Source organism: Aquarana catesbeiana, linkage group LG03, assembly GCF_042186555.1.
Source record: "Aquarana catesbeiana isolate 2022-GZ linkage group LG03, ASM4218655v1, whole genome shotgun sequence".
NCBI lineage: Eukaryota > Metazoa > Chordata > Amphibia > Anura > Ranidae > Aquarana > Aquarana catesbeiana.
This window is the reverse complement of record NC_133326.1, coordinates 221,535,835-221,563,210: the sequence shown is the minus strand read 5'-3', so window position 1 is coordinate 221,563,210 and position 27,376 is coordinate 221,535,835. Positions and strand designations below refer to the sequence as shown.

Sequence of the window (27,376 nt, the reverse complement as noted above, 5' to 3'; positions counted from 1 at the left end):
AGGGTTTCCTCTGCGCACAACTCCTTTTAACAAGTGTAGATTTTCCCTGTGCCAGTCATGGGTCGTCTATGTGTGCCCTTCTATGACGATCACCTGTGGGTCCGCGCCGTGGCTGATTCGCCCTCGGCCGCTCCGAACGTGAGCCATCCACGATCCAGCACATAAATCAGCTCTCTGGTATCTAATGGCAACAAAAGCTGCCGGCCGCCGCTCAAAGCCGTTCAGCCAAGCATTGTCTGCTGGCCAGATGGCGTACGCCAGGAAGCCACTTCTTCCCCCCCGTCTAATATTTCAACTTTTCCTATCCCAAGCTTGTGGCCATTAGAAAATATTTGGTATTGATATTTTGGTAATTATCCACAACATCGTTACAGATGTTTAGAAATACGGTTCTTCGATCCAATTTCCTAAGATTTCCTTTTTTTTTGTATTGGTCTAATCTCTATTCTTCATTAGAAGGTGGGAATGTTCTGTATCACCATGTATTGGGAGGTCATTAGGTGTTGTAGGTGCCGATGGATTCTTCCTCCACTTGCATTGCTTACCATTTCATTATTCCTTCATTGACATTATTTAGTAGCCACAGACAGGCTGGGCTTTCTTTTTTTTTTTTTTTTTTTTCCTCCCCGAGGATGATGTTTAGACAAAAGAACGAGGGGGGAGATGTTTTTCAGTCCAACAAAGCAATGGATCATTTCAAAACAGAAAACATACACAGGATTTACTGCAATCGGATTCTTCCAATCAAACACCTATAGAAGATTGATTATTGTGTAATAAAGGAGAGGTGATCCTAGTCTTTAAAAGCCATATTAAACCCAAAAGCCAACATTTAGTAGATTGCACCTTACATTTCCCTTATTTTCACCTGGTGATCCGGCCAGTAAGTCTGTTGTGTTTCAAAAGAACACGCTCTCCAGCAGAATGTATCTGTTACAGGGATGAGGCAAACCATTTAACGTGTTACTAATCCCACGACAGTAAAATCAGTGTGTATATGTAGTAAAGCCTGCTTGTTATACTCACTGTGGAACCTAAGGGGTTAATCCTCTGCATGAATAAATGTAAGTAAGGTCCTTTGCGCTATCAAAGTGAATGTATAATATAGTACTCTGATAAATTGCAGCTAGATCTAAAGTGTATGAGTGCAATAAAGGGGTATAAAATAAATAAGTGATTAGCGCTGATCACTTATTTATTTTAATCGTCCGCATGGTGTAAAAAAAAAAAAAGGCTGGCTTCTCTGATCCTCCCCTTCTTCCACTGCCCCCCCGATAATTTCCTGATTACACAGACTGCAGGACCCCTGACTCTCTGTCTGGACGGTACTGTAACACTTTAAGCATACAGTATTTACGATATGGACTCTTTTGGGATAACAGTTTCACGTAAATCAGTAAAACTGATCATTGTAAGCACCCCTGTTAGTGTTTAAGTGTCAGTAAACTCAGGACACTGCAGTCACTATATCTGGTCTCCCACAGTACACAGAACACGGAAATGCAATAGTTTTAGTAAATATAAACTGCTAATTACCTTTTCTCATCAGCAGTATATGGCCATCTTGTGACTTCTAGCAGTGTCCAGCCAAGCACTGGTTAAAGCTTGTAGGAGGAGTTTTTTTGACTGATCTGTGATACTCCCTCTCTGGACAGTGCTGATTGGTCCTGTGCTGATCACATGAACTCTCTCAAGAAAATAAAAAGAAAACCTCTCTAGCAATGCACACCAAACTGAGCATGTGCAGCCTGACTCCATAGGCTCTGTGTCAGGGGTCTCAGACTGGCGGCCCTCCAGCTGTTGCAAAACTACAAGTCCCATTATGCCTCTGCCAGTGGGAGTCATGCTTGTTACTGTCAGCCTTGCAATGTGTCATGGGACTTGTAGTTTCGCAACAGCTGGAGGGCCGCCAGTCTGAGACCCCTGACACAGAGCCTATGGAGTCAGGCTGCACATGCTCAGTTTGGTGTGCATTGCTAGAGAGGTTTTTTTTTTTCTTTTCTTGAGAGTGTTCATGTGATCAGCACAGGACCAATCAGCACTGTCCAGACAGAGATTCTCATACGTCAGTCAAAAAAAAACTCCTCCTACAAGCTTTAACCAGTGCTTGGCTGGACACTGCTAGAAGTCACAAGTCTGCTATATACTGCTGATGAGAAAAGGTATTTAGCAGTTTATATTTACTAAAACAATTGAATTTCCATGTTCTGTGTACTGTGTGAGACCAGATATAGTGACTGCAGAGTCCTGGGTTTAGTAACACTTTAACACTAACAGGGGTGCTTACAATGATCAGTTTTACTTATTTATGTAAATCCCAAAAGGGTCCATATTGTAAATACTGTATGCTTAAAGTGTTACTAAACCCAGGATCTGCATTCACTATATCTGATCTCCCACAGTACACAGAACATGGAAATGCAATTGTTTTAGTAAATATAAATTGCTAAATACCTTTTCTCATCAGTAAGGTTAATAGCAATCTTGTGACTTCTATCAATGACTAGTTAAAGCTTGTAGGAGGAGTTTTCATTCTCCCCTGATTGTCCTATGAGGCTGCAGGACCCCTGACCTTCTGTCTGGACAGTGCTGATTGGCTCTGTGCTGATCATATGCACTCTCCCAAGAAAAAAAAAACTCTCTAGGAATACACACCAAACTGAGCATGTACAGCTTGCCCCTGTTCTATCAGTAGATGGTTTGAGGACAGTGGAAGAATGGGAGGATCAGAGATCAAATTGCCTTTTTACACAATGCAGAGGATTAACCCCTTAGTGAGTATAACAAGCATGCTTTACTGCATATACAGACTGATTTTACTGTTGTGGGTTTAGTAACACTTTCAAGTGGAGCTTCACTCTCCCAATCAACATAGAATGTTTTTAATCCTCTTGCTGCTAGCATTAGTAAATAGATAGGAATGTACTTGTGTTTAGCCCGGGTTCACACCAGTGCGATTTGTCATGTGATTTGACAGTTCACACCCCATTGCTGGCAATGCAACCATTCAAATTGGTGCGACTCAAGTCACAGCGACTTTGAAAAAGGCTCCTGCACTTTTTTTGCGTTTTTTTATTGACTTCTGTTAAATGAAGACACAAGCTGCAATGAAATGGCACATCAAAATTGCACTGATTGGGCAGCTTTAAAAAAAAACGGAGGAAAAAATGTGATTTCAAAGCTGCACTGGTGTGAACCCGGGCTTAAACTTTTTTTTACATTTCTTCAGTTACTTTTTGGTTTCTTGTCTAGGCAAATTATGTTATACTGTTCATCCCAGGAGTCTTCAGGAGGGCAGGAGAGGAGGAGGGCTTTTCTCAGCTTAGCACACTCTCCTGCATGCATGCTTGAGCTAAGGGCAGATAGATTCCAGGAAGTTAATGCTAAATGAATCATTTTGCCTTAACGCAAGATGGCCATGGCCAGAAATGCTAAGGGGTTGTTTTTCAAAGTGCTTTCTCAACAAAATAAAGCATAGAGACATGGCTGCATGGGGGAGTTTGCTTTGAATATTAAAAACAAATGAAATAGTTTTTTTTAGTTTGCGGCGCTCCGATGCAGTGAAGATCTGCTTTAACAAATTGATAAAATGATCCAATCCCAAAAAAGAAGCAACAGTTTACTGTACCTGCGTTATAAAATATTCGTTGGAGTTTGGCTTCAATTTGTTAGTGTATTTAAATCTGCTAGTACAGGTAAAGTGTTTGTAAAGGATTTTTTCTTTAAAATAACAAACATCATATTTACCTGCTCTGTGCAGCAGTTTTGCACAGAGCAGCCCTGATCTTCCTCTTCTCGGGTCCTCCATCGGTGCTTTGGACCCCTCCCCCTTGCTGAGTGCCCCCATAGCAAGCAGTGTGCAGGGGGTCCATCCAGAACTTGTAGTGCCCCCAAAGCAAGCAGTGTGCAGGGGGTCCATCCAGAACTTGTAGTGCCCCCATAGCAAGCAGTGTGCAGGGGGTCCATCCAGAACTTGTAGTGCCCCCATAGCAAGCAGTGTGCAGGGGGTCCATCCAGAACTTGTAGTGCCCCCATAGCAAGCAGTGTGCAGGGGGTCCATCCAGAACTTGTAGTGCCCCCAAAGCAAGCAGTGTGCAGGGGGTCCATCCAGAACTTGTAGTGCCCCCAAAGCAAGCAGTGTGCAGGGGGTCCATCCAGAACTTGTAGTGCCCCCAGCAGCGAGAGACCCGGGAGAGCTTCTGCTCTTGTGCATATCGCAGGATTAAGATCAGGCTTAGGCAAATGTTGGGGGGGGGGGGTGGCTGAAGGGTGAGCTGTACACTGAAGGTTTTTTCTTACATAGAATGCATAAAGATAAAAAACCTTCAGCCTTTACAACCACTTTAAGGCCCCATACACATTATTCGATTTTCTGCAGATTTTTGTCTTCAGATTTACCAAAACCATATAATATGAGGTCAAACCTTAGGAGTTTCAATTTGTATGCAGTCAGGCAGGCCCTTGCACTACATGGTTTTGGTAAATCTGAAGACGAAAATCTGCAGAAAATCGAATAGTGTGTATGGGGCTTAAGGCTCCGTTCACATCTTGGCGTTCCGAATCGCATTTGTTTTCTCTTTTAGGTTTTTCTTCTCCTTCTGTTTTCATCTGGTGATCTGACCAATAACACACCTCCTGTATTAAAGTGCCTACACTCTGGATGAAGGAGCACAGGGGGCACCTTTGGACAGCAGCACTGTCAGCCTAGGGGGAAAAAGGTTTAGGCTCTGTTCACAATTGCTGCGATTCTGCCCGTGATTCGAAATACCGGCAAATCGCAGGACGCCCGTGGGATCCCTGTCACTTCCAACGGCACCCCGATCGCGGCGTGATTTTGCCATGATTCATCGGGTGACAATCATGGTAAAATTGCGCAAAGAGAATTGTGGGACACCTGTCACCGAAAAGAAGTACAAGCACTTCTTTTGGGCGTCAGGCGTCCCGCGATTCTGTTTGCGTGTTTTCACTGCGATTGTCGCCTGAGGGAAAATCGCACCGCGATCGGGGTGCCGTTGGAAGTGACAGGGATCCCACGGGCGTCCTGCGATTTGCCGCTATTTCGAATCACGGGCAGAATCGTAGCGATTGTGAACAGAGCCTAAATCTTTTTCCCCCTAGGCTGACAATGCTGCTGTCCAAAGGTGCCCCCTGTGCTCCTTCATCCAGAGTGGGGGCACTTTAATACAGTAGGTGTGTTATTGGTCAGATCACCAGATGAAAACAGAAGAAGAAAAAAACCTAAAAGAGAAAACTAATGCAGCCACCACATCTAATGGTTGGTAAGCTCCAATATATTACATTTTTGGTTTTGGATTTAATACCGCTTTAAGAACAGTGGACTAATAAGACAAATGTTGCAATCCTATTTGGTTATGAATTCATAATTATAATATATAAGGGTTTCATTTAATAAGTGCATATGGTAAAAAGATACACTTTTCTCCATGCAATGTTCAGATTTCCACTGAGTAGTCATGAAAAGGTGATTAGTGATTGGTTCCTACGTTTTAGTGCACTTTTAAACTGGCCATAAAGGGCCTGGTCTGAGGGTCTGATCAGCAGCCCCTTTCAATATTGGGGTACCTCTAGAAGGTGTAGGCGAGCTCTTATGGTGTCTGTAGCATTTCATATTACTCATGGAGATTTTCCATCTAAAAAAATGGGAAGGAAGGTGTTAACCTTTCATTGTCTGCTTTTGTCCATTGGCCAAGTGTCACTTGAGAAGCAACAGCAGGTCCTGTTGCAAATGACAGGAAATGTCTCCCCACCCATGTTCTTGGAGATATATCTGCCCTACACCACACCTAATGATATTGGTTAATTAAGGGTGAAACTTTAATCAAAGGCTGATTAATGAAATACCTAAAGTGACACTAAATGATATTGTTGTTTTCCAAAAATAATCCAAACACATCTACTATGTAATGGCCCTGTAATTATTTTTCAGGAAATCCTTTCCTACTTTCATTTGTTTGGAATGAGCAATGTATGTAAGTAGCAATCATATGTTCTGCTCTATGTACACTAAAAATCACTGCGAGGCAGTCAAGGTGTTTGCCTTGGGCGGCATTTTACAGAGAGGCGGCGCCGCTCCCCAGGCAAAAGGAAAACTAGCAAGGAGTCCTCTCGCCGAGGACTGCAGAGAACAGGGGTGGACTGGACCACCAATCTGCTGCCTCAAAAAAGGCCACCTCAAAGGCGCAGATAGTGCCACTTTACTGACCGTATTAATTCACGCCCGAGACCCATAGCTGGCTCTAATGCTCACTGGTTGCTAGACCCACAGCGTGTGACCCATAGCAACCAGTGATGTCACCTTCCTAGCCCATCCTAATGCAGAGGGCAGCCGAGGCCCCAGTATTCTCCTCCTCCGCCACTCTGCCCCTAGTGCTTTCCACCCACCTTCTCCATGATCTTCTCCGGCGGCATGGCATGATCTGAAGGAAAGGGAAGGGAACTCTCAAAACTCTGAAGGTGGAGTCGGGCGCTAGCCAGGGTTGGATTGGAACGGTGTGTGCAGTGTCAAGAGGGAGCCAGCCACTGCAGAGCCAGAGACCCATACAAAGAGGATGGGTTCATGCTGGGACTTCACTTTTGGGGAATGTGACCCCACAAAGTGAAGGACTACAGGTCCAGGCATGAGACTCTCAGAGTTGAGGTGTGACCCCCCCGCCCCAACTAGTGAAGGACTACAGGTCCCAGCATGAATCCCTAAGCTCTAAGGATGTGACTCTCTCCAAAATTGAAGGACTACAAGTCCCAGCATGAAACCCTGAGATCTAAAGATGTGACCCCTTAGATCTTACAAGTTCATGTAGTCCTTTACTTTTGAGGGGGTCACATCCTTAGATCTCAGGGGTTCATGCTGGGACCCTCCCAAAAGTGAAGGACTGCAAGTTCCAGCAGAGCTGAGGACACGACACCCCCCCCAACTAGTGATGGACTATAAGTCCTAGCAAGAACCGGTGAGATATAAGGGGTCACATCCTTAGATCTCAGGGGTTCATGCTGGGACTTGTAGTCCTTTCATTTTTTTGGGGGGGGGCTCACATCCTTAGATCTCAGGGGTTTATGCTGGGACTTGTAGTCCTTCACTTTGGGGGGGGGGGGTCACATCTTTAGATCTCAGTGGTTCATGCTGGGATCCTCCCAAAAGTTAAGGACTGCAAGTCCAAGCGTGAACCCCTCAGAACTGAGGACGTGACCCCCCCCCCCAACGAGTGAAGGACTACAAGTCTCAGCATGAACCCGTGATATCTAAGGCATAATATCCTTAGATCTCAGGGGTTCATACTGGGACTTGTGGGGGTGGCGCTCTAATAGGAAAAAGTGGAGCCTAAGGAAGAAAGGGTGGAATTTACAGATGAAGGGGTGGGGCAAATTTACATGGGGGGGGCACACAATTTTAGTCTTGCCTAGTGCAGCACAAAACCAAAATACAGCTCTGTCCCTAGTAGTCCCTGGTCCCTGATCTCAGGAGTGAGCAAGAGAGGGTGGCTACTTACAGTTGGACCATGGAGAATAAACATAGCCACCCTCTAACAGAAACTCAGGTCACAGCAGGAAAAAAAAGGAATTTGGAGGAGGCTGAAAGCAATAGAAGGTTTCTGAGCCAAGAATGCATACTTAAATAGAATTTACATTTTTTTTAAACCTGAGTTTAGTGTCACTTTAGGCTGGGTTTATCTGCATCCAATTCACATGACAATGGAACCGGTTCAAACATCCCCGGGGACGGCTGCGGAGCGGAGTGCACAGGGGTCCACTGCGTCTTTGGTTCCGTTTCAGGTCCAAATTCAGGCCTGATTCATCCCTGAAATGGAGAACAAGGACGCAACGGACCCCCCTGCTGTGAGCCGCATGCGAAGACAGTGTGAACCCAGCCTTAAAGTGAATATATGTTGAGAGGAGTAAGGCCATTGCTGACCTCCTAATGAAAATGCTAGATGCTTGGCTGTCTGACATTTGAGCCACAGACCCAGAAGAAGCATAATGTTAGTAAGGAAGTGTCAGATTTTCATATCTCTACACTTGTTCGAGATCTTTTAATTAGAAAGTTTGAAAAAAAAATGTTGCCCCACTGTGCATTCTCCTGCATCCTAATCTTTGATTAGCACTTCCCCAGCACTGAGGTTGTCAGTTTGAACCCCAACCTTGAAGCTACCTGCATGGAGTTTGCATGTTCTCCCTGTGCCTGCATGGGTTTCCTCCCACACTCCAAAGACATGCTGGTACATTATTGGCTCCTGTCTAAACTGGCCCTAGTATGTCCTAGAGAAGAGGAATTCATATGAATGTATAATAAATATGTAAAGCACTGCAGAAATTGTTGGCGCTATATAAGTACCTGTATCTTGGGGGAATAAAATGTTTTCCCAATGGATTTTTTAAACTGTAAACCACATTTTTTGTCAGCAGCTTTAGCCCCAGCATCTTGGACCAGGCTGCCAATAAAAAAGAAATATACATTATAGTAGGAGAAAATTTAATTTTACAGGGTTAGGCGACACTTTTTTTATGCTTACCATTTGGATATTCAACAAAATATTGTAAAACATAAACATGTGATGGAAGAACATCTTGCAGTATTTTTACATTCTCAAAAACATCAGAAACCCATCATCCAAAAAGGGCATAAAAAGAGAAATTTCTGTGTATATTGTGCCCCATTTGATATTTGGATTTTTGTATAGTAATCAAGCTATCTTTTCATATGTTTTTTACTCATTGGTACGTCTACATGTTCCAAAATCTCATTATAAATAAACATGTTTTTGGATTTTTTTTCTAAAATAAGGAACTTTTTTTTCTTCTGGTGGTATTAGGTGTTTAATAATTTAACATATACCATAAAATCATGTGATTTGAAGAAATCTTTACATGTTCTACAGAACCACTGCTCAAATATGGTGTGTGGAATACCACTGCATCTGTCTACAAGAGGAATTCTTTCTTTGAATGAAAAGACATTTGAGAATTTATGATTAAAAAGTATTCCAGAAAACATTTATTATATAGATATTTTGCTAGGGTTCAGCAGCAACAAAACGAAAGACCAACAACATGTTCCCATGGAGCGGGTAGGGTGACCACTGATAAACAGAGGCACTATCTGTCACTGTAAAAATGCAGTAAGTCACAGGGGTAGAGCCTGTATGGACAGTAAAAACGGTCCCCGAGCAATTAAGACTGGCTTCCCAAGGGAGGAGACTGGTTGGAAACAGGTGGGTGTTCCACAAATGAAAGCAGTCTGCAGTTGGCCAGAGCTTCTCCTGTGGTCTTCAGATTGCTGAAGAAGCAGCATGTTCACTGACCCATAGGGGGCACTTGCCTAGGCTTCTCTTGCCCTACAGACATCAGCTATGACAAGACTGACGTCTGACAGAAATGACAGTAGTGTATTGTCCTGCGAAGGAGATGGTGCCCAAACTGGTGGAAAGCCATCACTGCTCAAGTTGGGCATCTTAATAGCCAGGGGGCTAAATGTTGTGTTGTGTCTGTAATAAACAGAAACAAACCCAGCAAGGGTAAACCCTGCATGAACTTACACTTGTTAATTAATCTGGGCAAAAAAGTCCTTACATGCACTGTGGCCCATTAAACTGGGTCATTACATGCTCTTGATTTGATATTAATCTGTAGAACTTTCATCAAAGAACGGCATTTTACAATACTTTTTTAGGAAACCTCAAGGGAGGGGAAGAAAAAATCCAGCAGCAAGCACCTTTATACCTAGCAAAAAAAAGAAAAGTATATATATATATATATATATATATATATATATATATATATATATATATATATATATATATATATATAAACCAGTGCTTGCAGTTGTGATATAATATGAAAACAACAAATAGAATTGTCAAAGTGAAATGCAGTCTCTTGCAATGTGCTAAAGTCCTCCAGATAGGTAAAAGGTGCTGAAGTGCTTCATATACAATCTCTTGCAACGTGCTCCAAATTAATAGAAAGTGCTGAAGTGCTTCATATAAATTGACTGTGCCGTGTGCCACACTCCCCTCTTGTATCCCCACTCACCAGAAACAATGGACCCTCAGCTTTGCCAAACACATTGTGATCTGGTGTTAGGAGATGGAACTCTGGAACTCCTCAGTAGGATCTCCAAACATGAAGGATCTTGGGGGGTGACCAAAATGACCACCAGGCTCAATAAAAACAAATGAAACCTCATAGTGAAGTACTGTTAAAAAGCTATTTTATTGCACAATCAAAAAGGTGCCACTTACGAAATTGGTGACAAAACAGGCATGAGACAGAGAATTAACTCATCCGGTTTTGCTGCGGGCCGGCGTGTGTTCCACGGAGGGCGGAAGTGGCGTCAGTGGTTGTAAAACCGGAAATGCCTCAATGCGTTTTGCTGCTCCTCCAGGGTATCATCTTTATACCTGCCTATCCAGAGACCTGTGTCCCTAGCCCTCTCTTGAACAGTTCCCACTGAGAATACTGTGGTGGAGCGTCCATTTTCTCCCCACGCACAGATGAAATCGCAGGCCCCTGTAACTTTTTTTTTCCTACAAATTCCTGGACTCCTCCTGAGTTCCTGAACACATCCAGAGAAGAAACGTGCCCACTGCTCTGAAGTATGAGGCAGAGGTAGCAGGGCAAGTGATTTGCAGCCAGGTGAGAGGCTCTCCATTGCCAGAACTCGCAGCTGGGCTACAGCCTATGAGCATAAACCTTTTCTAAAAGAACCAGCTCCTGATTGCTACCGTAGTACTCCAGTTCCGGTGGTATGGTGCTTTATCCTTGAGCCTTGGATTCCTCCAGCTGTTCACCTGTGTTACCAGAGCTACCATAGACTTCACTGTGAAGGATGCTTTCTATGGGGATTAGTGAAGTAGTGATTCTCAGCTTGACTTTCTGTTGTCATAGAGTTTTATAGAGACTATGTTTTGCGGCCACGTTACCCTGACTGAGTCACAGTAGCTTTTCTGTAAAGAGCCCATGTTTTTACAGCTTTCATTATTCTGCTGTGTATAAATGTTTATTGCAATCCTGAACCTGTTTTGTGTTTATTGCTTCTATATTGTACATTTTATTAAACTGCAAATCAGATTTAATTTCTTTCTGATCATTCAGTTGATTACTCATTCTGTTACACTACCCATACTGTTAAAATACTATTCAACATGTGTGGCAAATAGCATATGCCCCCTGCTGGTCTCTGTGCTTCCTCCTGCCAACTCCTGTATCACTGCAGGACACAGCAGCGATGTAGGGTTTAGTGGGAAGAACCACAGTCGCCAGCAGGGCAACACTGTTCTACACTTCTCTGAGATCATCAGTGGAAGCTTTTCAAAAAAGCAAAGTGTAAGCTCACCAGCCCAAAGATAGATAAGGGTAACAAAGCTTATTTCACATGCAGTTGCTGCTGTATTTCTTCTCCCTCTAATGGTTTATTTTTTATTGTCAGCACTCTCTCTAATTTAGAAATGGGCGATAATAAAATCCATGCCCCAGTTTTCCCTATTGCTGAACTACTATTGGCTGGTCTTAAAAAAACACTTCCTCCCTGCAATGCTTGTGGTGCTCGCTGTAGGTGATAAAATGTCCCTCGCTTGTAGAGATGGTCACAAAAGTATACAGCATGGTTGGTATTTGTTATCCAGGAACAACAGCAATAAAAAATATTTTGAGGGTGGTCACTTTTGAAGAAAACAATTTTTGGGATAGCTCTTTCAATAACCATAGCTGTTGAATCACACTGAGGAAAAGCTGGAAATTGTACCTATCACCAGTTTCACCTCTTATTCTAAGCTTGGTCACTAATGCCTCATTTCCACCGAGCGGATTGGTTCGGGTCGGTACAGTTTGGAAGGCCTAGAATGGTCCGGCCTATTCAGGCGAGCGTTTCCACTGCAAGTCGGACCGACAGGGGCCATGCGTGGGTTTAGAAAAAGTGCCTAGCATGGCATCACACGTTCGCCAATCAGTGGAATGTATCGTACCTCCGCTCTAACCGAACCGTTCCATTTTCTATGGCCCCACATCTGAAGCAGGACCCTGTTTGAAGCGGTTCGGTTGTATGGGCCGCTTTCATAATGGAAACACCCAAAATAGTGTACCGTACCGAACCGATCCGCTCGGTGGAAACAAGGCATTATAGACCCCAAAGGTGACCATACCTAATACCTTCTGCCCATATGTATGTGTGATAATGGCCATGTCACCAACCCCAAGCCACTTGAATAAACCACTTGGATACAGCAGAAGTGAGAAGAACTGGTCACATATAGCTCTGGCAGGGGCGTAGATAGGGGGGGGGTCAGGGTGTTCAAACCCCCCCAGGGCCCAAATGAAATGCATGGTGTCCCTGCTATGCAGCCGCACAGGGCATCAGCGACAGGCAACACTGCAGTCAATGGCACACAGAGTGTAATAATCCCGCTGCAGCAAGTGTAATAGATCATTAGGCATACCCACACGCATGTTGTGGTACACTGCCAGGCTGGTCTATCAGGGTCGGGCTGAAGGCTGACAGCTCCATCACCAGACAGCACAGCGGGAGCTGGCAATGCATGTAGTCCTGCCCATGCTTGCAGTGCCACTCTTATCTTGGGCTTGGGAGTGGAGCTTTCCCTGGAGTGCAGAGTGATTGTAAAGTGCTGTGTAGCCGTCGGCCCCCCACATGGATGAACTGATGCTGTCCTGTCCAGGTATGTCCCTTTTTCTCTTCTGGCCTAGTCTCAGAGAGTGTCCTCAGACTTACCACTGCTCAGACTGCTGTGCTGCTGCTGGCATTCTGCTGTTCATACTAGGTATTCGTGAGTCAGTGACAGACTGTCTGTGATTCTGTGTGGCAATTGGCAAAGTATGTGATTGAGGCTGGCTGGGCTAAATTTTGCATTGCTTGTGTTACTGACAGTTGACTGAGGCTAAGCTGAGTTTTCTATTGCTTGTATTACTGACAGTCCAGCTTGGCACTGACAAGCTTGTTGTGGTGCTCACCGGCTTACTGATTCAGCAGTTGACACCACAACATGTCTGCCAATGCCAGAGCCAGGCTGGACTTTCTGCTGCCCTCAGTGGCATGCCTTGGCCCTGTTTTACCCCTGGTTCATACATATGTGGTACAGGAAACGCTGTGCTCCCTGTGCGTTTCCACACTGCATTGCAATCACACTGTGTTTTTGATCTGCTGCAGGTGTCAATTCAAAGTTAACAACTCCCCAAAAGAAGGTCACAAATGCAGTGTTTGCCTGAACCAGATGGCATGGTTGGTTTTGAAAAAAAGGTGCCTGCACTTTTTTGGTGTGATGTGGTGCGATTCAGCCCATTCAAAATGGGCTCAAATCACACCACACAGAATCGCATGTGAATTGCACAGGAATGCGATGCAGTTCATGTGCAATTTACATGCAAACTATAGTGTGAAACCAGGCTTATTGTGTTGATTGTGTTGCAATCAAGGCCCATTCATTTTGAATGGCCTCAAATCGCACCAAAATCATGCATGCACGAATTTTGGAACCGCAGTGCAACCGGTTCGCATGGTCGTCTTGTGAATGCGATCTGGTGCAGGCAAACACACTGTGTTTTGCAATCTTTGTTTGGGGTGTCGTTAAGATAGCACTGACACCCACTGCTGATTGCAAGAGGGGTGCGATTTGAATGAGGTGCATGAAACGTGCGTGGATTGAGGGTTTCCCGCGTTGTAGTGTACCTCCGAGTATCTCCTAAGCAGTAGTGTGTTTTTCCTCTGCCAGTGTAGGAAGGTGTGCAATTACACATCTTCTCGCACCCGCTTAGATGTGAACCTAGCCTAAAGAAAAGTCAGTGTATTCAAGGCTGGTAATTTTTCTTTTTTTTTTTTTATTCTGTGATTAATTGAAAATTAAGCTAATGTGTACACAGTGAGTGTGCTGCCTTCTACAAGATGGTACCCTTTGTACCTGCCCAGTAAGATTGGCTATTACAGGGCACCATCCTGTGGTAGGCAGTGCATCCCCCCCCCCCCTTTTTTTTAAATCTGTAAGCGTTAAAAAAGTCAATGAGTGCTCTGTCTGACACAACACTGCACTTTGCACCATAATAGCCAACCTTACTGAGGAGGTGCAAAGGGCACCATCTCCTTGTAGGTAGTCAGCACACTTACTTTGCACCTATTCAGTTTGGACACTAATACTGGAAAATAGCCAACAGTGTTCAGAAAAACTGCAAGAATGAAGTCATCCTCACAAAACATAGCTGCCTTAAAGACGAATTACAAAGTACTCACACGGGAGTATTTGGTCCCTGTCAGAATTGCGAAATATGCTCCAAATTATTCCCCATCTTGTTTTCGTGGCTGTGGTGATCTTGGATCACATCTTCATACTTGGTGGGATTGCCCGGTAGAAAAACATTTCTGGAAAGATGTATTTCTTATGATTTCAACACTGTTTGAAATCCCTATCAATCCAGATCCTACAATAGCACTTTTTAAACTTAAAACCAGCCACTCTCTCCTACCACCAATTCAAACTCCTATTACAGATCACTACAGCCACGAAACAAACAGTTGCCAAAGCTTGGAAATCCCCGTCCCTAATAATTGCTGAAACTAAAAATAAAGTCACCCAAGCAATGATCCATGCCAAAACAGAGGCTATAACTCAAGATAAAATATCCAACTTTGAGAATATATGGAATCTCGATTTATACTTCCATTCTCTGCATTCATGGTATGTGTTTATTACCATGTACTACCCCGGGGATCTCTAATACCTCTCATTTCTTTCCTATCTATTTTTTCTCCTACCTAAGATTACTTTTTCTTTTATCTTCTTTCTGTCTCTCTTTTCTCCCCTGTTCTCTCTCTCCTCTTTCAATTTACTCTTTATATCATTCTGGTAGCAGAACTTTTATTTCCTTGGTTATCACTATACCAATTGTACATAGTTCCAATATGTAGTATAAAATTTTAGATTCTGTAATAAATTATTTATTCCTTTTTTTTTAATTATTTGTATTTAAAAACTGTACTCTTGATAATAATGAAGACCTTTTTTATTTATTTATTTTTTATCTGAGGTCATCTTAAATTAACCTGGTCTAAGTTGGTTTTAACCTCTCTTATACAATGTATGACACAATCTTTTGAGTAGTTAGATCCATGCTAAAATTGTTTTAGGGCTCTTTCACACGGGGGATCCGTATGTCCGTTTTTCATCCTTCTGTTTTCGGATGAAAAACGGACATACATGTATCCCTATGGAGCGTCGGATGTCAGCGGTGACATGTCCGCTGACATCCAACCCGCTCCGATCCGAAAAGTGTAACGGAGGAAAACCCTACTTTTCTATCCGTTGTCGGATCGGGTGAGGACGGACACTACGGTCCGTCATCATCCGATTCCCCATAGGGGAGAGCGGCGCTCTGACAGGTCCGTCGCTGCACAGTGTGCAGCGATGGACCTGTCATCTTCCTGCTCAGCGGGGATCGGCGGAGCGATCCCCGCTGAGCAAGCGGGTGTTCACGGGGCGGATCATCACTGATCTGCTCCGTGTGAAAGAGCCCTTAGTCAAACTACTTTTAGTTTGTTGGAACTACAACTCAATATTGTTAGCATATATGTGATCTTTTCTTTTGCTGCCACCATATGTACTTATGTATACTAATTGTTAAAATTCAATAAACAAATTTGACAAGGAAATACTGAAATCAGGTTCGATCTACTAGGGGCAACACATATTGTGTTTCCTTTTTCCAGTCTGTATAATTTTGGTGCAATTTATTTTATTTAAAAATATTTTTACTTAGTACCTGCTGCTGAACCCCCCCAGAACAAAAAATTATCTACGGCCCTGAGCTCTGGCAATAGGCTCCAAGAAAAAGTGAGACTCACAAGAGAGTATATTAAGGTATCGGGGACAGAACATTACCAAAAAGTGAACTTGATCGCAAACTGTAAAGATTGGCCTTATATGGAACAGGAATGGTAATTGTGCCTAAGCCGTATTCTGAAAATGTAATTAAATTCCTCCTTAAAAACAGCAGTGCTCTTGTTTTGTCTAGGCACTCCTGTACTTTGAGTTTCATAGCTGTATACTGTATCTGCAGTATGAGATTATCTAAGGCACTGCTGCCTCTGAGTCTTTGCAGATTTTGGTGATGTCACTGGTGTGCTATGTCAGCGACATGGAGTCATACAGACATGGTGCCACAAATGGCCAAAGTATGGGTCCAGGACTTCCAGGGTGGGATCCAGAAAAGAGATGGAAAACCTCCAAATGGACCTCCAATCCTTGGTGCATCAAACTGGATCTTGATGGTAGGATCAACAGGACTCCGGAGCCACTCTCAGCGAAGCATTATGTGGAAAAAGAAAATGCTTCCACGTGGTGTAGATCAAAAAAGATGGTATTTTATTTCTAAAAACCAGCATACAAGAATAAAAGTGATCACAAAAATAAAAACTAGGCAATGTGGAGAGCGATAAGCCTAAAAAACTCTACGCGTTTCGACCAATAGGTCTTCAACAGGGGCATATATCTGCTCCCCCACATTGCAGAAAATATTTATAGACTACACAGGGATCAAACAATTCAAAACAAGCAATCAATGTTCAGATCCAAAGATGGACACAGGGTTTAGCCCAGACTTGCACTGTAAGACATATGTAGCTAGAAAGTCATTCAGCCAACCATCATTGCCCCTTAAGCTGGCCATAGATTAACCAAAGTTTGAACGGTTCAGCAGGGACCAGTCTGAATTGTGATCCATCACAATCCATCACCATTCCCACTCGACAGATATTGATCTAACTATCGACTTCTCTTGAACAAGAATGTTGGAAAATTCTCATCCGATCAGCACCAGCAGCCAATCCGCTGCAGTGCTGATCGGTGTATTCTGACAGCAGAGGAGTACCTGCTGTCAGAATACAATTGCACAGCGAGGAGGATTCCTCTATCGACCTCATTTTTGTGGAAGGGAAAATCCATCATTTTTTTTTTTCGATCGGCCCCCTGGCTGATCAAAAAAAAACTATCCATCAATAGCCAGACCTAACTAAAGTATTCGTTTAGGGTGATCTGAACTTTTAGGGTAAGGTGTATAGTCCAAAATCAAAGTAAGAAAACCAGTTATAAATGTGATAATTTACGTGAGCTGGTAAAATTGATATTTTTCTGTGTCCTGGAAGCGTTTGTTTTATCTCCTGTTTTGTTCTTTTAGTTTTTTGTCACACGGTGAGCTATTTTCTGAAACATTTCAATGGAACGAAAATGTTCAAAGAAATAAAGCAAACATCGATGAGTGCGGCAAACAAAAATGACTTTTTTACAAACATTCCTGAAGGTACACCTGCCCTGTTGTACAGACAGTGGAGCTTCAAACAGGCTTGAGGCATTAGGAAATGAGAAAAAGCTTGCAGTCCTTCACAAAAGTCAGTCAATCACAGAAGTCTCTATAATGAAGCACAATTCAAACAATAACCTGCCCACAGCAGGCCTGAAACTTCAAATATGTTATAACAACGCATCTAGACATATCTGCAGCAACAACAAGCATCTCCCACCTTTACATGTACTGTATGAACTACACAAAAGCTATTCAGTCTTCTACCTTTAGTGCTGGCTCACAATAGAATCAAATAGAAATGTGGTCAACATTGTTGTGCGATTCCTGTGCGTTCCCCTGCAGTGAGTTTGGCAGCCGATTCATTTGAATGGGCTGCAAATTGCAAAAGAACACACATATAGTAGTGCATGCACTACTTTTGAAAAACAAGCAGCTCTGAAATCACATGGCACTGTGGTACCATGCAGTCTGGTGCCTGCAAGCACATTACCAATGTATAGGTTGTGCGATTTGAACGCGGTGCAGGAAACGTGCATGGAATGTGCCTTTCCCGGACTGCGTTCTGGTGTGAACCTGCTTTTAGGGTGCATTCACACCTGCGAATGCATCTTGCTGGTGAGTACATGTGAGAACCCCCCTTAGCTGCGAGTAGGCACTTGCATGTAAATATTCATAAATTCAAGAGAATTTTTGAACTGAGTATGCCAAGGGGTGTTGGTGGTCTGTTCAGCTGCTTGGGAGGCACTTGTTGCACTTGTTCGCTGGTGGACTATTTAAATATAAAAATGCTGAGATCAAATGTGAGTGATAAGCCTTGGACGCAGGCAATCTTCGTTCAGGGCCGATCACTTGCATGTGATTGCAGCATGAACGATTACTTGAGAGTCGCTTTTTATAGTAAAAACTATACATATATTTTGAGGGGGGCTCTGCAGACTCTGATGTAGGGAGAATTATGGGGCCTCTAACATAAGGGATGCTCTGGGAACCCTGATTTAAGGGGGGACACTGAGAACTCTGATGTACGGAGAGGACTCTGATGTAAGGGGGAACACTGTGGCCTCTGGTGTAAAGGGGAACTCTGATGTAAGGGGTGCTCTGAGAACCCTGATTTTCATTAGTGTACTCACTCAGAGGCAGGAGAGAGAAAGGGGGAAGACTTCAGTCACAGACAGAGATGGATGGTGGGCTCACTCACCCTTTGGCAGTCAGCACCTCTCATCCAGATGTATCTGAGGCTGCTGGGCTTCAAATTTCTGGCCCCCACTTTCCTTTTCAGAGGCGCAGCCCTGGAGATTGGAGTGTGGGCAGACACAGAGGGGTAGGGGCGGGAGGAAGAGGTGCAGATCGAGCTCTGTCTCCTCACCCATTTGTGTGTGTGTTTGGGGGGGGGGGTTGTTAGTGCTGGCTTTGGGCAGCATGAAAGAGAGTGTAACAGACACTCAGCTTAGACAATTGCAGCCAGCAACCCTGCTGGGAAGCCATAGTCCAGTCTGAATAATGTATCCGGGTTTCAGGCAGTCTGAAACCCGGACGCATGATTCCAAACCCGAACTGTCCGGGTGAATCCCGGACAGGTGGCAACCCTAGCTAGGGTTCTCACATGTAATCGCTCAGGGTGCATTCTCAAGTGTGAACGCACCTTTGTATGTTGGTGCTTGTAACAAAACTCATCTCCAATAAATCCTTGTTTACCATCACAGATGTCTTACCACTTTAGGGATGTAAAAAGCATGCACAGTGGCAAGACAATGTATATTATAACTGACATATTGATATATAATGATATTAGTTCATACTGTCTGCCACCAGGCCTGTAAAAAAAGAATAAGCCATTTGTAAGGCCTGCATGACTGGGTTGGAAGGGGAGCCAAGGAATAAGGGGTTAACAGTTAGCAGACACCCTAGGGAAAAAAATGGTGGTCATTGCAACATTTTATGTTACACGGTATTTGCGCAGCAATTTTTCAAATGCATTTTTTTTTTTTAAACTTTCATGAATATAAAAAAAACAAAACAACTAAAGATAACCCGATTTTTTTGTATAATGTGAAAGATGATGTTACGCCAAGTAAATAGATACCTAACATGTCACGCTTTAAAATTGCGCACACTCGTGGAATGATGCCAAATTTCAGTACTTAAAAATCTCCATAGGTGACGCTTCAAATTTTTTTACAGGTTACATGTTTAGAGTTACAGAGGAGGTCTAGTGCTAGAATTATTGCTCTCACTCTAACAATCGCGGCGTATGTTACCTGTGTGTATCTGGCTCTGATACTAGCCATTGCCTCACCAACCACTGATCCCACTGCACGTCCCTTATATCCAGCTGATTGGCAGCCTCATCTCTGTTCCTGTGTGCTGTATGAAGAGGAGGTGTGTCTCTTCCCTCCAGTCAGCTCTCCTCATTGTTGTAATTACCCCTGCTTTTCAGAGCCGAGAAATCCTATGTAAATTCTGCACTTTAAATGGATTTAGGGGAAAGACTGCCTCAGATAAACAGGTACAACTTATGTAAGAGGATTTGTTTTATTTCTGTGTATCATCTGAGGCTAGTCACTACTACTCATTGGGTATATGTGAGGGTTTACAACCATTTTAATGCACATTTGATAAAGTGTCCTTTTGCAGGCATTAGCATATGTTGCATTAAGACAGCCCATTCGATTAAAACAAAAAGTCAGAAATGCACCATTTTTGCAACATAGTGCATCAAAATGAATGCACTATATATAACACATATGCTTTCCCGTCAGGGTGCCATTGAAAATGAATATCACTGCAACTATTCATAAAGACTGGTGCAGGCAGATTTTGCTAAAGTCACTCACGTGCCTTCTAAAAGTGCCTTCTAAAATTTGGCTCAGGCTGCGCTACTTTTAGGATGCATGTGAGACATTTTTGCGAAATCTGTCTAAGCCAGTTTTTCTCTCTGTATGCCAAAACGGAGTTGGTCCTAAAGTTCCAGCCTTGGGGAAAAAAAATTAAAAGTCAGCAGCTACAAATACTGTAGCTGCTGACTTTTAATATAAGGACACTTACATGTCCAGGTAGCCCACGATGTCGCCCCCCCCCCCCCCCCCAAGCCGATTCATTAATCGACTTCGGGTGCAGGAGCCAGCATTGCAAGTAAGGGAAACCGGCTGTGACGCCTTCAGGTTTCATACTGCACATGCGCGAGTCGCGTGGCACTTTCTGAATGGTCCCATCGTCTTCTAGAACCGTACAGGTCCCAGAAGGCAGCGGGGGGAAGGAGGAGGGCCGGATGCAACCGCGGAAGTGACCTACCTCGCCGCGGCGACATAGGACGAAAGTCCAGAAGAAAAAAGGTTTAAAAAAATATATAAAATATCCAAAAATTGTGTGTGTGGAAGGGGGGGGGGTCAATTGTTAAAAAAAAAGATGTATTTTTGTCTGGAACTCCGCTTTATTTAGCTCCACTTTTACATTTGGCGTATTCAGTGCAATACAATTTAAAAGTGGAACATTTTAGAACTACCTGAATTTGGTGCACCAATCGCTGTCAGAACCAAAAGTGTTTTAGATTCTTCTTGAATTTGGCAATACATTAACAAGAAGGATTAACGCCAGAAAAGTGGCACAGCTGCTTTATTGAACCCCCCCTAATTGCACAAAAGTATGCATTACCTCAGCGCAAGAGTGTGACTGAGCCCTTAGACCCCTTTCACAATGAGTGGCGCTTTTCGGACGCTAGCAGAGCCAAATAATTTCAAAGGGCAAGGCATTTTGGGAGCGCTCCCAAACCGCCGCAAAGATGCTGCTTGCAGGACTTTTTCTAATGTCCCACAAGCGCACCGCCCTAGTGTGAAAAGACACAGTGAAATGAATGGGAGGCTTTTTTCAGGCGTTATTTAGAGGCTATTTCTAGCGCTAAAATGCCTGAAAACCGCCTCAGTATGAAAGGGGTCTTAGGGTACTTACGCATTGGCTGAACCAGCATTAGCTTCATCTGATGAGCATTATGGGTGCCACATGATGAATACCTTATCATGAATCCAGGGAAGGGTTATTGAAACAATGCTTCTGCTAGGTAAAAATATCAAATCCTTGGCCCAAATACATTTTTCAATCTTCAACTGAAATTGAGTAGAAAAAAACGGTACATTCCCTTGCATTAAATTTCAGGATCGCTCTGTCAGAAACCGGTATTTGATAAGAGCGTTTCATGTCAGACTCTGATAGCAGATACTGGGATGGTAATGTTTTTATTGTGAGGGGAAGGTTTCCAAGAGGTCACCAACAATGACATGATGAATGCTGCTCTCAGGCCTTGTCCTTTGTTCCTCTCACACTACTGTGTGCCTTTTCAGTGGAAGGCTCTATTGATAAAAAGGTGGCATTATTCTTTCCTCTGGCATCATTGGGGACAGATGCAATTACTGTGTGTGCTTGGCCCCTATGGTATGGATTGTAGTACAGCATGTTTTATATAGCTGCTATAAGGGTATTGGTGATCGAGAGAGATCAATATTTATTACTAAATTAAAGGAAACCTGTCATGAGACAAATAGAGAAGCTGCCCCTGTTGCCCTCCTTCTGAAAACGATAGTTTTATCAATAGGATGATAGAATGAAGTTACGATGCTAAGACTTTAGTGCTTTGAATCTCTCCAGCATAACACATACAATGCTTTGCAAAAGTATTCACCCCCTTGCCATTTTTTGTGTTTTGTTGCCACACAACCTGAAATTAACATGGATTGTTTGAGGATTTGCATCATTTAATTATTTACAGAACATGCCCACAACTTTGAAGATGTTTTTTTTTTTTTTTTTTTTTGTGAAGCCAACAACAAATTCACCCTCCTAAAGTCAATACTTTGTAGAGCCACCTTTTGCAGCTATCACAGCTCCAAGTCGCTTTGGATATGTCTCTATGAGTTAGCCACATCTTACCACTGGGATTTTTGCCCATTCCTCCTTGCAAAACTACTCCAGCTCCTTTAAGTTGGATGGTTTGCGCTTGTGAACAGCAATCTTTAAGTCTGACCACAGATTTTCTATTGGATTGAGGTCTGGGTTTTAACTAGGCCATTCCAACATATTTGCATGTTTCCCTCCATCCTAGCCCCAAATCACACATAGAGTGGTACAGGTTTTGCTCAAAAATATCCCTGTATTTAGCACCATCCATCTTTCCCTCAACCCTGACCAGTTTCCCAGTCCTGATTGCTGAAAAACATCCCCACAGCATGATGCTGCCACCACCATGTTTCACTGTGGGAATGGTGTTCTTTGGGTAATGTTATGTGTTGGGTTTGTGCCAGACATAGCGTTTTCTTTGATGGCCAAAAAATTCAAATCTTAGTCTCATCAGACCAGAGCACCTTCCTCCATACATTTTGGGAGTCTCCCACATGCCTTTTCGCAGACTCAAAATGTGCCATTTTGTTTTTTGCTGAAAGTAATGGCTTTCTTCTGGTCACTCTGCCATAAAGCCCAACTCTATGGAGCGTACGGCTTATTGTCGTCTTATGTACAGATACTCCAGTCTCTGCTGTGGAACTCTGCAGCTCCTCCAGGGTTACCTTAGGCCTCTGTGCTGCCTCTCTGATTAATGCCCTCCTTGTCCGTGAGTTTTGGTGTGCGGCTGTCTCTTGGCAGGTTTGCTGTTGTGCCATGTTCTTTCCATTTGGTTATGATAGATTTGATGGTGCTCCATCAAAGATTTGGATATTTTTTTATAACCTAACCCTGACTTGTACATCTCAACAACATTGTCCCTTACTTGTTTGGAGAGTTCTTTGGTCTTCATGGCAGTGTTTGGTTAGTGGTGCATCTTGCTTAGGTGTTGCAGCCTCTGAGGCCTTTCAAAAAGGTGTGTATATGTAATAACAGATCATATGACACTTAGATTGCACACAGGTGGACATCATTTCACTAATTATGTGACTTCTGAAGGTAATTGGTTGCACCAGAGCTTTTTATGGGATTGATAACAAAAGGAGTTACATACGCACATGCCAATTATCAGTTTTTCATTTCTGAAAAATAGTTTTATGTATATATTTTTCTATTTTTACTTCACCAACTTAGACTATTGTTTTATGATACATCACATATGATTCAGATTAAAAAAACATTGGACTAAAGGCTGTAATGTAACAAAATAGGTAAAAAGCCAAGGGGGGTGAATACTTTTGCAAGGCACTGTATACAGATCAGGAGTTCTAACCTCACCCTGACTTCACCTGCTGCATGTTTTATCCAGGTCAGTGACTCAGAACATAATAAAACCAAATGATCTGCATACAACCAGCAGCTAGCATCCTTCAGAGAAGGTCAGCTGTAGCAAACTATGTATTTTCTTCATGACAAGTTTAACGCTAAACTCCAGTTTGATATGCAAATGATGTAGCTCTATATTCTTCTATACACCAATCAATAACTTTATGACCACTCACCTAATATTGAATAGGTCCCCCTTTTGCCCCAAAACAGCCCTGACCTATTGAGGCATGAACTCCACTGGACCTCTGAAGGTATGTTGTGGTATCTGGCACCAAGCCGTCAGTAACATATCTTTTAAGTCCTGTAAGTTGCAAGGTGGGCCCTCCATGGATCGGACTTGTTTTTCCAACACATCCTTGTAGGACAAGTCAACACCCCAGACTCATTGCTTTGTTCTTCAAACTATTTTTGAATCATTTTTCCAGTGTGGCAGAATGCATTATCGTGCACAAAGAGGCCACTGCCAACAGGGATTACAGTTTCCATAATGGGATGTACTTGGCTTGCAATAATGTTTAAATAGAGTGTACATGTCAAAGTAACATCCACATGAAAGGCAGGACCCAAGGTTTCTCAGCAGAATATTGCCCAAAGCATCACACTGCCTCTGCCGGCTTGCTTTCTTCCCATACTGATTCATGGTGCCATTTTTTCCTCAGGTAAGTGACGCACATGTACCTGGCCATCCACATGATAGAACAGGCCTCCTTCTGTGGTCCAGTTCTGATGCTCATGTGCACATTGTAGGCACTTTTGGCTGTGGACATGGGTCAGCATGAGCATCCTGACCAGTCTGCAGCTACGCAGCCCCATACGCAACAAACTGTGATGCCCATTTTTTCTGCTTTCAACACATCAACTTCAGGGACTGCATGCTCACTTGCTGTCTAATATATCCCACGACTTCCAGATGCCATTGTAACAAGATATTGTTAATTCAATAAATGCTAGCAATGTAGGAACTTGAATTTTACTTTGTATCAGCCTTTTGTTGGCCCTGTAAAGCAGATCTCAGACTGGGAAAGATAGAAGCTGTACAGGGAGCAAATCAGTTGTGCTTATGTGCTGACAAGAAGCATGCTGATAAGAGAAGAGAGCCAAGTGACAGTGAGATGAGCTCATCGGTCTGCTGCTTTTTCTTTCACTGTCCAGTCACAGGCTAGGGGAGGGACACAACCTATCAGTGTTAATTAAATTCAGCAGTGAAAAATACGGCTTCCTGCCCTGTCGTACAGGCTTGTGCAGTGTGGCAGAGCATGTCATTCTCTGAACTGGGTGGACAGAAATACAAATCCCTTGGCAGATAAAACAGGTCCCTTTTATGTATTCCATCTGTATATTTTGCTATGTTCAGCTTTAAAAGAGATGTCCACTGAAAGATTTTAAGATGGCAATACAGTTTAGAGTGCTTATGAATTAATTTGTTTTCTTCCTGGGCCCCCCTCACTATCTTGTAAGTGTACAGACTTAAAGCGGTTGTATACCCTTTTTTTTTGTATTTTTACCTACAGGTAAGCCTATAATAAGGCTTACCTGTAGGTAAAATGAATATCTCCTAAACCTGTATGGTTTAGGAGATATTCACTTTGCATGCAGCCGCTAACGTCAGCGGTGCTTGTGCTGTGAAGGTCCAACAGACGCTGCCAGACCTTACCGGAAAGAAGTCTCCCGCACGCTTGCACAGGAGTGATGACTTTGCGGCTCCAGCCACTCACAGCGCCGGAGCCCCGAACCCGGAAGACACACCGAGGGGAAATGTCAGCTCCCTCGAAGGTGACTGGGATCAGCTGCCGACGCCTCGTTCTAAGGTAAGTATTTCATAATGAGCTAGTATGTGGTAAATAAAAAAATTCTGCAGGTGTACGACCGCTTTAGGATTTGAACTCATTCTGCTAACTTTGGCCCTGCCCTTGTGAAACAGTGTATTGCACAGGTGCATATTTGAAAAGCCTGTAGAGATGGTGGGGCAAAGATTATATCATTTTATAGAAATATATTTAAATACCCACTACTATGCTTGTACTTTATGCCCACTGCTGGGAAGGATTTCTATTAACCTCTTCCCATCCGCGCTATAGCCGAATGACGGCTACAGCGCGGATCTACATTGCCGGGAGGCCGTCAATAGATGTCCTCCCCTTTGCAGGTTCTGTGATCCCCAAATCAATGCGACTCGGATGATCATAGATCGAAGTAAAGGGTTGATCCCGGCCCCTTACCATGTGGTCAGCTGTCAGCCAATGACAGCTGATCCGTGATGTAAACAGAAGATCGGTGATCGTTTTTATTTCTCCTCACGAAGACAATGCCGATCACCGGCTTCTGTGTAAGGGACATAGGTCCCAAAGAGGAAGAGGCACAGCCACCTCATCTGTGCCCACCTGTGACAGCTGCCAGTGCCCACAGTGCATATCAGTGCTCACCAATCAGTGCCCACCAGTGTATAGCAGTACCAACTATCAATGCCCACGAATGCCACCTATCAATGCCCACCAGTGGTGCCAATCAATGCCTCATCAGTGCCACCTAGCAGTGATGCCTATCAGTGTCACCTACCAGTGCCCATCACTGCCACCTATTAGTGCCCTTCAGTGCCAGCTATCAATACCCTTCAGTGCTGCCCATCAGTGCCACCTCTCAGTGCCCACCAGTGCCACTTCATCAGTGCTGCCTATCAGTGCCACCTTATCAGTGCCCATCAATGCAGCCTTTCAGTGCAGTCTCATCAGCGTAAGGCCCCTTTCACACTTATACGACTTGTCCCACGATTTTGTACTGCAAAATCGTATGACAAGTCATTCTCCATGATTTTCAATGACTACCATTCATATTGGCACGACTTTTAGTCGTGCCGACCTCAAAGTAGTCCCTGCACTACTTTGGTCCAACTTCCATACGATTTGTACTCCGTAGACCTTAATGTTAAACCCTCAAGTAGCATGCAAATCGTACCTGAATAATATAGACACGATTTCAGCACTACTTTGTAAGCACAAGCTGAGAATGGTTAATGCCAAAGTTGTGGCAAAGTCGTACAAAGTAGTACTGCTCCCAAATCGCGGCAAAAACGTGGCAAAATCGCAGTAAAATCGCAGCACAATAGCGGCCGCGAAATCGTGGTAAAATCGTGCGACTTTGAAGTCGTATAAGTGTGAAAGGGGCCTAAGTGTGAAAGGGGCCTAAATCAGTAAAGGAGAAAATGTACCTGTTTGCAAAATTTGATAACCAAATATAAAACTGTTTTGTATTTTTTTTCAAAATTTTTGGTCTTTTTTCATTTTTTCATTTAACAAAAAATAAAAAACCCAGAGGTGATCAAATACCACCAAAAGAAAGTTCTGTTTGTGGGAAAAAAAATGATAAAAATTTAATTTGGGTACAGTGATCGCGCAATTCAAAGAGTGGCAGCGCTGAAAGCTGAAAATTGGTCTGGGTACAAGGGGGGTTTAAGTGCCCAGTAAGCAAGTGGTTAAAAGAAGAGGAATCAGCACAAGGGACACATACTACTGACTGCAAGTTATGTCCCTTGTGCTGATTTTTCTGTTCCTAATTTCAGCTAAACAAAGGGGTTGGTTTACTAAAACTGGAGAGTGCAAAATCTGGTGCAGCTGTGCATGTTAGCCAATCAGCTTCTAACTTCAGCTTGTTCAGTTAATTCATTTAATTGACATAAAAACCTGGAAGCAGATTAGTTCCTATGTAGAGCTGCACCAGATTTTGCACTTTCCAGTTTTAGTAACTCAACCCCACAGGCTTTAACATGTTGATATATTTTAAAATAATTTTCGATGTTTAAATCTGTAGTTTTCAT

General features: G+C 43.3%; 1 protein-coding gene across 6 annotated transcripts in view; it reads left to right on the top strand.

The window, feature by feature from the left end:
- The window catches only part of PTPRZ1 (protein tyrosine phosphatase receptor type Z1), a 375,560-nt gene that overhangs the window by 770 nt on the left and 347,414 nt on the right, over positions 1 to 27,376 (top strand). The window lies entirely within an intron of this gene.